Source organism: Tarenaya hassleriana, unplaced genomic scaffold (assembly GCF_000463585.1).
Source record: "Tarenaya hassleriana unplaced genomic scaffold, ASM46358v1 Cleome261, whole genome shotgun sequence".
Lineage (NCBI taxonomy): Eukaryota > Viridiplantae > Streptophyta > Magnoliopsida > Brassicales > Cleomaceae > Tarenaya > Tarenaya hassleriana.
The window spans coordinates 131,599-143,602 of record NW_010965876.1 but is presented as its reverse complement, the minus strand read 5'-3'; the positions used below and the strand labels follow the sequence as shown (position 1 = coordinate 143,602).

At 42.9% G+C, this 12,004-nt stretch overlaps 1 pseudogene; it reads left to right on the top strand.

Moving 5' to 3' along the window:
- The first annotated feature begins 3,947 nt into the window (after positions 1–3,947).
- The window catches only part of LOC109116823, a 64,966-nt pseudogene continuing 56,909 nt past the window's right edge, over positions 3,948–12,004 (top strand).

The following is a 12,004-nucleotide window of genomic DNA, read 5'->3' as shown; positions in this document are numbered from 1 at the left end:
ATAGGGAATGACGTTCCTACCTTGCAAGACATAAAGTCTTGGCTAGGAACACAGTTTTCTATGAAAGACCTAGGAGAAGCGGCCTATATTCTAGGCTTAAAGATCTATAAAGATAGATCGAGACGACTTGTAGGATTGAGTCAGAGTACGTACATCGATAAGGTCTTGAAATAGTTCAAGATGCAAGATTCCAAGAAGGGACCTTACCGATGAGCAGTGGCACAGTTCTCTGCAAGAGTCAGTGTCCTACGACACCTGATAAGCGAGGACGCATGGATCGGATCCCATATGCTTCGGCAATTGGATCGATCATGTATGCCATGCTCTGTACTCGACCGGATGTATCCTATGCGTTGAGCATTACGAGTAGATACCAGTCAGATCCAGGTGACTCACACTGGATCGCCGTCAAGAACATCCTGAGGTACTTGAGAAGGACTAAGGATGTGTTCTTGGTATACGGTGGGTCGGAAGACGAGCTCGCTGTAAAGGGTTACACCTATGCTAGTTTCCAGTCAGACCCGGATGACTACAGATCGCAGTCTGGCTATGTTTTCTGCTTGAACGGAGGCGCTGTTAGCTGGAAGAGTTCTAAGCAAGCGACCGTTATAGATTCTACTACAGAAGCTGAGTATATTGCAGCGTCGGACGCGGCAAAAGAAGCTGTTTGGATCAGGAAATTTGTTGGCGACTTGGGTGTCATTCCTAGTGCTGATAGCCCCATTGCTATGTACTGTGACAACAATGGAGCAATCACGCAAGCGAAAGAACCCAAATCCCATCAACGATCCAAATACATACTCAGACGATTTCACCTTATCAGGGAGATCATAGACAGAGGAGATGTGCACATTTGCAGAGTGTCGACAGATGACAACATTGCCGATCCGTTGACGAAGCCTCTCCCTTCTCGAAGCATGAGGGTCATGTTAGAGATATGGGCCTTAGATGTTTAGCAGTACATGATTAGAACAAGTGGGAGATTGTTGGTTTAGTGCTCTATGATGTACTGTTTGCGAGCTTTACTTGGATACATTTGATGTATTGACGTTTTCTATGATTTATGGATGAGTGTTTGATTCATTACGTATTTTGCATACTAGATATGTTATGAAATCCATGTATTGTTATGAACAATACTAAACTCCCTAGTCGTATATCATTGTGGGAATAATGATATAATAATACTAGTATGATATGTGATTGATGATCATAGAGATGATCATATGTATTGGATACGATCACAATCATAGGTATTCGTTGGAGAACGGAATACTGGGTTGACCCACATGAGATTGTCACATGGACTAGCGTCATGACTTGAATCTCAAATGGCGGTTCCATGATTGGATCCTAAGACCTGAGATATCTACGGAATCCAACATGAGGAGTTGCTGCTTTGAATACGTCAAACGTAATGCGTAACAGGAGGACTATAAAGGCGTATATCGGGTACGAAACGAATCATGTGTTGGATTGTAGATAGTCAAGACGGGATTTGTACCTCTCGTAAAAGAGAGAGATATCGCTGGGCCTTTCGTGTGAGCGAGACTGTAGAAATGTGTGGTCGCACTATAGACGAACGTCGTCTATTTCAGACAGTCGAACTCAGTGAGCGAGAAAGCAGTCGAATGAGATAAGGTGGTTTGTCCATGCCTTATGTTTGACATATGATATTGCGATACAAAAGAATCATCAGCCGGAATCATCACTGGCGTTCGTAAGATCACGTACAAACTCTATTCGAGATAGGTAGTCATAGTGTCTTGCTAGAGACTGCCTATGACTTGTATATCTGAAATAGAGATTTCGGGTTATACTGCTATCGTATGAGCCTATAGGGTCACACACGCAGGGAAGGACAAAACGCACGAGAAAACAACGGAAAAACCGAGACGGAAGGGGCTGGAACGGACGGACCGAAAGGGCCAGACACGACGGTCTGCCAGGTCCAGCCCCGATGGTCCAGCAAGCCAGAACGGACGGTCCACGTGCATTTCTGGACCGTCCGTTCTGGGTTTCGGGTTTTCGAAAATTAGATCGAAATTAGGGTTAAATCACCTAATAAGAAGGAGATTAAAACCCTAATTAAGAGAGAGACTTTTTGAGCCTTCTTTGGCAGAACTTTGAGAGCTTTTGGTGAGATCCAAAGAGTTCAAGGAGTTCTAAGTCTCGTTTTCTTGAAGCGATATACCAAATAGCAGATTCGGGTCCTAGCAGACAAGTTCCAATTGTTGGAATCCATCCCGAGGTGTGGATACGTGTAGAGGGCGAGGTAATCTTCTTGCCTTGAGTGATCGGACGAAGGATCAATTGAAACAGGCCCCAGATCGATTGAGGTAAGCGTTCTAACGTTTCTACGTAAGCATGCGTGCATGGTTCTAGGGTTTTATTCAAATTTTTGTTTTATATCCGTTGCGCAAACCCTAGAATCGATCTCTTAGGAATAGGATTCACTCTAGAGATCCAGGAAATCCGAACAGACCAAGAGTTGGTCAGCTGCGGACCAACGACCTCAGTCTGCGCGTACCGAGTCTGGTCCGAGAGAGAAGAGAGAGACGGAGTTGTCTTGGTCCGGAGCTGACCAAAAGTTGGTCAGCCCCGGACCAACCCAGCTGACTCCGCCTTCTCTTGCTCCGGTCTGAGCTGACTCCGAAAGCTGAGTTGGGTTTGGTCCGGCGGACCAAAATTTGGCTAGCCCCGAACCAACCAACTGTTTTCGGAATTTTCGCGTTTTCTGAATTCGATTCGGTTAAGTAATGGTTACTTGACTGAGTGAATTATGATTGTTTTGGTTTATGACTTAATTATGTAGAGTGTCTACATGAATTAAGTGCATAAAACTTAATCAAGTATAAGAGTTACTGATTGAGTGAGAGTTTCGGAACTTAGTTTACTAAGCTGAATAGATGGTCTATTCGGCCTAAGTAACAGAGTCGGATCAAAAATATAATTGTTATATTTTGATCAATCGAGAATAGAGCTATTACAAGTAGAGTTCTTGTCAAGACATTGATAATTCATGTATGAGACATGCCAAAGCTGTGCATACCGGATTATTTAAGTGAGACAAGAATTGAGAAATTGTGCTTCTCATTTCTCGAAAGTAATAAGCTGCTTCTTGATAACGATAAAATCCCTCGTTATAATTTCAAGCTAATACCGCTCATGTTTCGAGCACTTGTCAAGGCTTCGATCGTCTGTGTATGGGTCATGCCAAAGCTGAGCATACCAGACAATCTTTGTGAGACAAGATGGAGAAATGGTGATTCTCATATGCTCGAAAATGGTTTGGCTTGAGTTAGGTTATCAAGTTGGACTTGAACCTAACGGTATAGATGGAACTAGAAATGTGCGGTAGTATAATGATACTATCTTCCCATAAACGATCTAAGAGTCACATTGGATGTGATTGACATTGGATGTCTACCTAAATAGCATAGACTTGAGCGTCATTCCAAAGCTGACTCAAGTCAATGTGAAATATGGATCTTAGCCTGCTAAGAAAATTACTAGAGGGTTATTTTACTTAGTCAAGTCACATTGGATGTGATTGACATTGGATGTCTACCTAAATAGCATAGACTTGAGCGTCATTCCAAAGCTGACTCAAGTCAATGTGAAATATGGATCTTAGCCTGCTAAGAAAATTACTAGAGGGTTATTTTACTTAGTCAAAGTTTATCTCATATTTGCATCATGTCATCCGTGATAGTAATTGTACTATAATTAGTATTGTACTAATTGATATTTCATATTGTGTTGTTCTGTTTATCTCTGTAGGACATGGCGACAGGTGGTAGTGTACCAACCGTGTCATTGCGATCTATCCTTGAGAAGGATAAGGTGACCGAGACGAACTTCTTGGACTGGTATCGGACCTTGAGAATTGTTCTCAGGAAAGAGAAGAAGATGTACGTCCTGGAAGGGACTCTTCCCTTCGGTAGATGAAACTATCCAAATTCTTGAAGCATCAGAACGACGACCTGGAGGTCTCTTGCCTCATGCTCGGGATAATGTCTCCTGAACTACAGCGACAGTTTAAGGGCGTCAACGCCTTTGATCTCCTCGAGCAGTTGAAGACTATGTTCCACGAGCATGCACGTGTTGAGAAGTACAACACGTTGAAGAACCTGCTTGCATGTCATATCACGACAGGGCAATCAGTTAGTGCCCATGTTCTTAAGATGAAAGGTCTTCTTGAAGAACTTGAGCTTTATGGCTTGAGGATTGACAGGGAGTTGGCTGCTGACCTTGTTCTCCAGTCTCTTCCAGATTGCTATGATCAGTTCATCATGAGCTATCATATGCATGACATGGATAAGACATTGACCGAACTGCATGGGATGCTGAAAACGGCCGAGACAAGCCTTAAGTTGAAAAGAACATGCTCGTTATTTCGAAGAGTTCGAAAAAAGCGGAAACGTTCCAAGGGAAAGGGCAAAGGCAAGGCAAGTGGGGCAAATGTTGCCAACAAGGCCAAGCCTAAACCCGAGAAAGGAGAGTGTCATTTCTGCCATGAAATTGGTCATTGGAAAAGAAATTGCAAACTCTTCTTGGAAGATCTGAAGAAGAAGAAGCTTGCTGAAGATTCTACTTCAGGTATTTACGTTATCGAAGCTAACGTATTCACTTCTTCATCCTGGGTATTTGATACTGGATGTGCCTCACACATTTGTGAAAATGTGCAGGGTCTGAGAAGAAGTAGGACGTTGGCTCGAGGTGAAGTGGATCTACGCGTCGGGAGTGGAGCAAAGGTTGCTGCATTGGTTGTCGACGTTTATGATTTATCTTTGCCGTCTGGACTGGTTATAGAACTAAGTAATTGTTACTCTAGTGCAGGGTCTGAGAAGAAGTAGGACGTTGGCTCGAGGTGAAGTGGATCTACGCGTCGGGAGTGGAGCAAAGGTTGCTGCATTGGTTGTCGACGTTTATGATTTATCTTTGCCGTCTGGACTGGTTATAGAACTAAGTAATTGTTACTCTATGCCTGCTATAAGCAGAAACATTGTTTCTATTTCCTGTTTGGATTTGGATGGTTTTCGGTTTGTTATTGAGAATAAGAATCTGATGATGTTCAAAGACGATATCTATTATGGTAATGGTTACCTTATGAATGGATTGTATGTCTTGAACGATCAACCTTCCGATTCCATGTCCGTATATAACGTAAATGCGAAAAGGTTTAAGCCGAACAACTTAAACCTGACCTATCTGGCATTGTCGTTTGGGCCACATCAACGAGAAACGCATACAGAAACTCCTCTCCGAGGGATTTCTGGATTCTTTCGATTATGAATCGATTGAAACGTGCGAATCTTGTCTGATGGGTAAAATAGTAAAGTATACTTTTAGTGAAAAAGGAGAACGGGCGTTGGAGTTATTGGACCTAATACATAGTGATGTATGTGGGCCCATGAGCTTACCCGCTATAGGAGGTTATTTGTATTTCATCACATTTACTGATGATTTCAACAGATTCGGTTATGTCTATTTGATGAGACATAAGTCTGAAACTCTTGAAATGTTCAAGGCTTTCAGAAACGAAGTACAAAACCAGCTTGGCAAGACTATTAAGTCATTGCGATCGGATCGCGGTGGCGAATATATGAGCCAAGAGTTCACTGACTATCTGGTAGAGTGTGGAATTGTTTCACAGTTGACCCCTCCTGGAACGCCACAATGGAATGGCATGTCTGAACGGAGGAACCGCACCTTATTAGATATGGTACGGTCTATGACGAGTCAGGCTGATATTCCAAAGTCTTTCTGGGGTTACGTCTTAGAAACTGCTGCTTTCATTCTGAACAGGAGTCCAACAAAAACGGTTCAGAAGACTCCATATGAGATATGGACTGGGAAGCGTCCCAGTTTGTCTTTCTTGAAGATTTGGGGATGTGACGTTTACGTGAAACGTCAGGCTTCTGATAAGCTATCTGCCAAATCGGACAAGTGTTTGTTTGTAGGATACCCTAAGGAAACTAAAGAGTACTACTTCTACAACCCGGTCGAGAATAAAGTGTTTATTGCTCGGAACGGGAAATTCCTGGAGAGAGAGTTCGTCTCTAAGGGAATTAGTGGGAGTAGAGTTGATCTCGAAGAAATTCGAGAACTACAGACAGACGTTGGACCGAGTGAGCAAGTTGAAGATGTTCAACCTGCATCACAAGGACTTGAGACTCCGCCTGATACTTGTGAACCTCGGAGATCAGCGAGAATTCGCCTAGAGCCTATGAGATATGGATTTCTCGTGACTGGCAATGATGAACTCATGTTATTGGAACATGACAAGCCTACATCATAACCAGAAGCTATGTCGAGTTCCGACTCTGAGAAATGGCACGAGGCTATGAAGTCTGTGTTGGTTTAGTGCTCTATGATGTACTATTTATGAGCTTTATTCAGATACATTTGATGTATTGATACTGTCTACGGTTTTATGAGAGTATTTGATTCATTACATGTTCTTGTATACTAGATGTGTTATGAAATCCATGTATCATTATGAATGACACTAAACTCCCTAGTCTTGTGTCATTATGGGAATGATGACATAATAAGACTAGTATGATATGTGATTGATGATCATATAGATGATCATAGGTATTGGATACGATCACAGTCATAGGTATTCGTTGGAGAACGGAATACTGGATTGACCCGCATGAGATTGTAACATGGACTAGCGTCATGACTGGAATCTCATATGGCGGTTCCATGATTGGATCCTAAAACCTGAGATATCTACGGAATCCAACATGAGGAGTTACGCGCTTTGATTACGTCAAACGTCCTGCGTAACAGGAGGACTATAAAGGCGTGTATCAGGTACGAAACGAATCATGTGCTGGATTGTAGATAGTCAAGACGGGATTTGTACCTTTCGTAAAAGAGAGAGATATCGATGGGCCCCTCGTGTGAGCGAGACTGTAGTAATGTGTGGCCGTACTATAGACGAACGTCGTTTATTTCAGACAGTCGAACTCAGTGAACGAGAAAGCAGTCGAATCAGATAAGGTGGCTTGTCCATGCCTTATGTTCGACATATGATATCGCGATGCAAAAGGATCATCAACCGGAATCATCACTGGCGTTCGTAAGATCATGAACAAACTCTATTCGAGATAGGTAGTCATAGTGTCTTGCTAGAGACCGCCTATGACTTGTATATCCGGAATAGAGATTTCGGGTTATACTGCTATATCGAATGAGCCTACAGGGTCACACACGCAGGGAAGGACAAATGCACGAGAAAACGTCGAGAAATCTGGACAGAGGTCCGGACCGTCCGGTGTAGGAGTAGACCGAACGGACCGGAGCATCTAGTCCGAACGAACCAAATTGTTGGACCGAACGGACTAGATAGTCCAGTCCGAACGGACCAAGTGTTGGACCGAACGGACCTAGTTAAATGACTGGTTCGAACGGACCAAGTGTCCAGACCGAACGGACTACTAAGCAGTCTGTTCGGTCTGGGTTTCAGATTTAATTTTAAAATCCAGAATTAGGGTTAATCACTTGAATAAGAGGAGATTAATAACCCTGAGCCGAAAGAGAGAACTTCTTCAGACCTTTTGGAGAGTCTAGAGGGTTGAAGGAGTGATCTAAATTTTGTTTTCTCAAAGCACATCATTGAATAGAAGATTCGAGTCCTAGCAGACAAGTTCCAAAGGTTGGAATCCATCCCGAGGTGTGGATACGTGTAGAGGGCAAGGTATTCTTCCTGCCTACAGTGATCGGACGAACATATCAATTGATACAGGTCCCGGATCGATTGAGGTAAGCGTTCTATCGTTTCTTCAAGATCATGCATGATAGGTTTTAGGGTTTTATCAAATTTTGTTTTACATCCGCTGCGCAAACCCTAGAGCTGATCTCTCAGGAATAGGATTCGCTTATGAGATCCCAGGAAAACCCAACAGTCTCAGATGCAATCCATGTACGACAACAAAGTATGGACTTTGGTCGATGCATCCGAAGGGGTAAAACCCATCGGATGTAAGTGGGTTTTCAAGAAGAAAACCGATACGGATGGCAACGTGCATACCTATAAGGCACGATTGGTGGCGAAAGGGTTTCGGCAAATTCATGGTATTGACTATGATGAAACCTTCTCGCCCGTCATGATGCTTAAATCCATCAGGATTCTGCTTGCCATAGCTGCATATTATGACTATGAGATATGGCAAATGGATGTCAAGACTGCGCTCCTTAATGGAAACCTACTCGAGGATGTGTATATGATACAACCCGAGGGTTTTGTCGATCCAGAGAGTCCAGGAAAGGTGTGCAAGCTTCAGAGATCCATTTATGGACTGAAGCAGGTTTCAAGGAGCTGGAATCTTCGATTTGATGAGACAATCAAACAGTTTGGTTTCTCTCAAAATGAGGATAAGCCATGTGTTTACAAGAAGGCCAGTGAGAGCACGGTTTTTTTCCTGGTGCTATACATGGATGATATCCTGCTCATAGGAAACGATGTTCCTACCTTGTAAGATGTTAAGTCTTGGCTAGGAACACAATTCTCTATGATGGACTTAGGGGAAGCTGCCTATGTCTTAGGCATCAAGATCTATAGAGATAGATCTCGAAAGCTTCTTGTCCTAATTCAGAGTACATACATGAACAAAGTTCTGAATCGGTTCGGAATGCAAGAGTCAAAGAGAGGACTCTTGCGATGTGTCATGGTGTTGTTCTCAGCAAGACTCAGTGTCCTAAGACACGTGATGAGCGAGAACGCATGGATAGGATCCCATATGCCTCGGCAATAGGATCTATCATGTATGCCATGTTATGTACTAGGTCGGATGTATCGTACGCATTAAGCATTATGAGCAGATACCAGTCGGATCCAGGAGAGTCACACTGGATCGTGGTCAAGAATATCCTTAAGTACTTTAGAAGGACTAAGGATTTATTCTTGATATATGGATTGGAAGATGAGCTCGATGTAAAGGGTTACACCGACGCTAGTTTCCAATCAGACCAAGATGACTACAGGTCGCAATCAGGCTATGTCTTTTGTTTGAATGGAGGCGCTGTTAGTTGGAAGAGTTCTAAACAGGCCACCATAGCAGATTCTACTACAGAGGCTTAGTACATTGCCGCATCGGATGCAGCGAAGGAAGCTGTTTGGATCCGGAAGTTTTTGGGTGACCTGGGCGTCATTCCTAGCGTTTTGAACCCCATTGCATTATACTGTGATAACAATGGGGTGATAGCACAAGCTAAGGAACCTAGGTCACACCAACGATCCAAACATATACTCAGACGGTTTCACCTAATAAGGAAAATCGTAGACAGAGGCGATGTACACATATGCAAGATATCGACGGATGACAACATAGCCGATCCCTTGACGAAGCCTCTCCTTTCGTCAAAGCATGAGGATCATGTTCGGGGCATGGGACTTAGATGCATTGTAGATCATACTTAGAGCAAGTGGGAGACTGATGGATGTGATGTTCTAGGATGATCATACGATATGAGAACTATGTTTGATACGATGGTTTCATTGGATGAATGCATTGTTTGTTCATGATTTATTTTGCATATTTGATAAATAATGATATCTATGGATCGTTATGAACGATCCTAAATTCCTTAGTCGCTTGTCATTGTGAGAGCAACGATGAATTAAGACTAACATGAGGCGTGGTGGATGATCATGATGATGATCATGTATATTGGATACGGATCACGGTCATGAGTACTTGTTTGGAACAAGTGACTGGATGACTCGCGTGAGATTGTCGATTGGATTTAATCCATGACTTGAATCTCACTTGATGGTTCACTTTGGATCCTCAGACTTGAGATATCTATTGTATCCATCATGAGGAGTAATGTACTTTGACTGTTGTAATACAGTTTATAAGGTGATCTCTAGAATCCTTGCGCATAGACTAAAACCAATCCTACAAAAATGTATATCTGCAAATCAATCTGCCTTTCAGAGTGGAAGATTGATGACATAAAATATACTTCTGGCTTTCAAACTGGTCCGAGAATATGGCAGAGTATCATCGGGGAAAAAATCAATGTTAAAGCTGGATATTAGAAAGGCCTTTGACTCAATCCGATGAGTTTTCATCGCAGAAACATGTTGGGTTTCCTGGGATCTCATGAGCGAATCATAATCCCGAAGAGATCGGTTCTAGGGTTTGCGCAGCGGATGTAAAACAAAGATTTGATAAAACCCTAAAACCTATCATGCATGATCTTGTAGAAACGTTAGAACGCTTACCTCAATCGATCCGGGGCCTGTTTCAATTGATGTGTTCGTCCGATCACTATAGGTAGGAAGAATACCTCGCCCTCTACACGTATCCACACCTTGGGATGGATTCCAACCTTTGGAACTTGTCTGCTAGGACACGAATCTTCTATTCGATGATGTGCTTTGAGAAAAAGAGATTAAGTTCACTTCTTCAACCCTCTAGACTCTCCAAAAAGGTCTGAAGAAGTTCTCTAGGTCGGCTCCTTAGTGTTAGGGTTCTGTTCCTCCTCTTATTCAAGTGATTAACCCTAGATTCGGACTTTAAAATTAAATCCGAACCCCAGACCGAACGGACTGCTCATTAGTCCGTTCGGTCCGGACACTTGGTCCGTTCGGACTAGTTTCATAACTGGGTCCGTTGAACTGATGGGTCAGTCCGTTCGGTCCAACACTTGGTCCGTTCGGACTGAACTCTCTAGTCCGTTCGGTCCAACAACTTGGTCCGTTCAGACTAGATGCTCTGGTCCGTTCGGTCTACTCCTAGACCGGACGGTCCGAACCTCTATCCAGATTTTTCAACGTTTTTCTCGTGCATTTGTCCTTCCCTGCGTGTGTGACCCTGTAGGCTCATTCGATATAGCAGTATAACCCGAAACCTATATTCCGGATTATACAAGTCATAGACGGTCTCTAGCAAGACACTATGACTACCTATCTCAAATAGAGTTTGTTCGTGATCTTACGAATGCCAGAGATGATTCCGGTTGATAATCCTTTTGTATCACGATATCATATGTCGAATATAAGGCATGGACAAGCCACCTTATCTGATTCGACTGCTTTCTCGTTCACTGAGTTCGACTGTCTGAAATAGACGACGTTCGTCTATAGTGCGGCCACACATTTCAACAGTCTCGCTCACACGAGGGGCGCAGCGATATCTCTCTCTTTTACGAGAGGTACAAATCCCGTCTTGACTATCTACAATCTAGCACATGATTCGTTTCGAACCTGATACACGCCTTTATAGTCCTCCTGTTACGCAGGACGTTTGACGTAATCAAAGTACGCAACTCCTCATGTTGGATTCCGTAGATATCTCAGGTCTTAGGATCCAATCATGGAACCGTTATATGAGATTCAAGTCATGACGCTAGTCCATGTGACAATTGATGCGCATGCACCGAGTTCTAAATTTGTAACCCGATTAGTACCACTATCTGCAAGTATACGGTAGTTGTAGTACCGGGGTCGATCACGAGGACTAGGTTGTGTCAATCCATTCTTAGACTAGATCAAAGGTGATGGAAAATATTGCTTACAAGGTGTTTGTGAAAATGTAAATATGAAAAGAAGATCAAACAAGCAAATGAAATTAATGAGTTGTAAACAATGGTTTGAGGCGTTGTAGGTTCGGGATCCCTCATGAATCGCATGGACGGTTAGTGATGCTACAATGTACTAGGGTTTGTCTTCCAATTGGGGATTTCAAGCACTTCCTCTAGAGTTTGTCTCTCCCGAGCTTAAACTCACTACCTAGACAATCAATTCACCGATTTCCCAATGATCCAAACGATCTCTAGATGCATTATTGTACCCCATCATGAACCCTAAGCAAGCTAAGCCATCTCCCAATGTGAATAACTCACTCATTTGACATTTGGTTCCAAACATCATCCCCATATCCCTATGATCAATGTGTTCTATAGTCATATCAACTAGGGTTTCACCCAAATCAACAGCATTAAGCACAAAATATCAAACCAATGGAAGAAAACTCAAAAG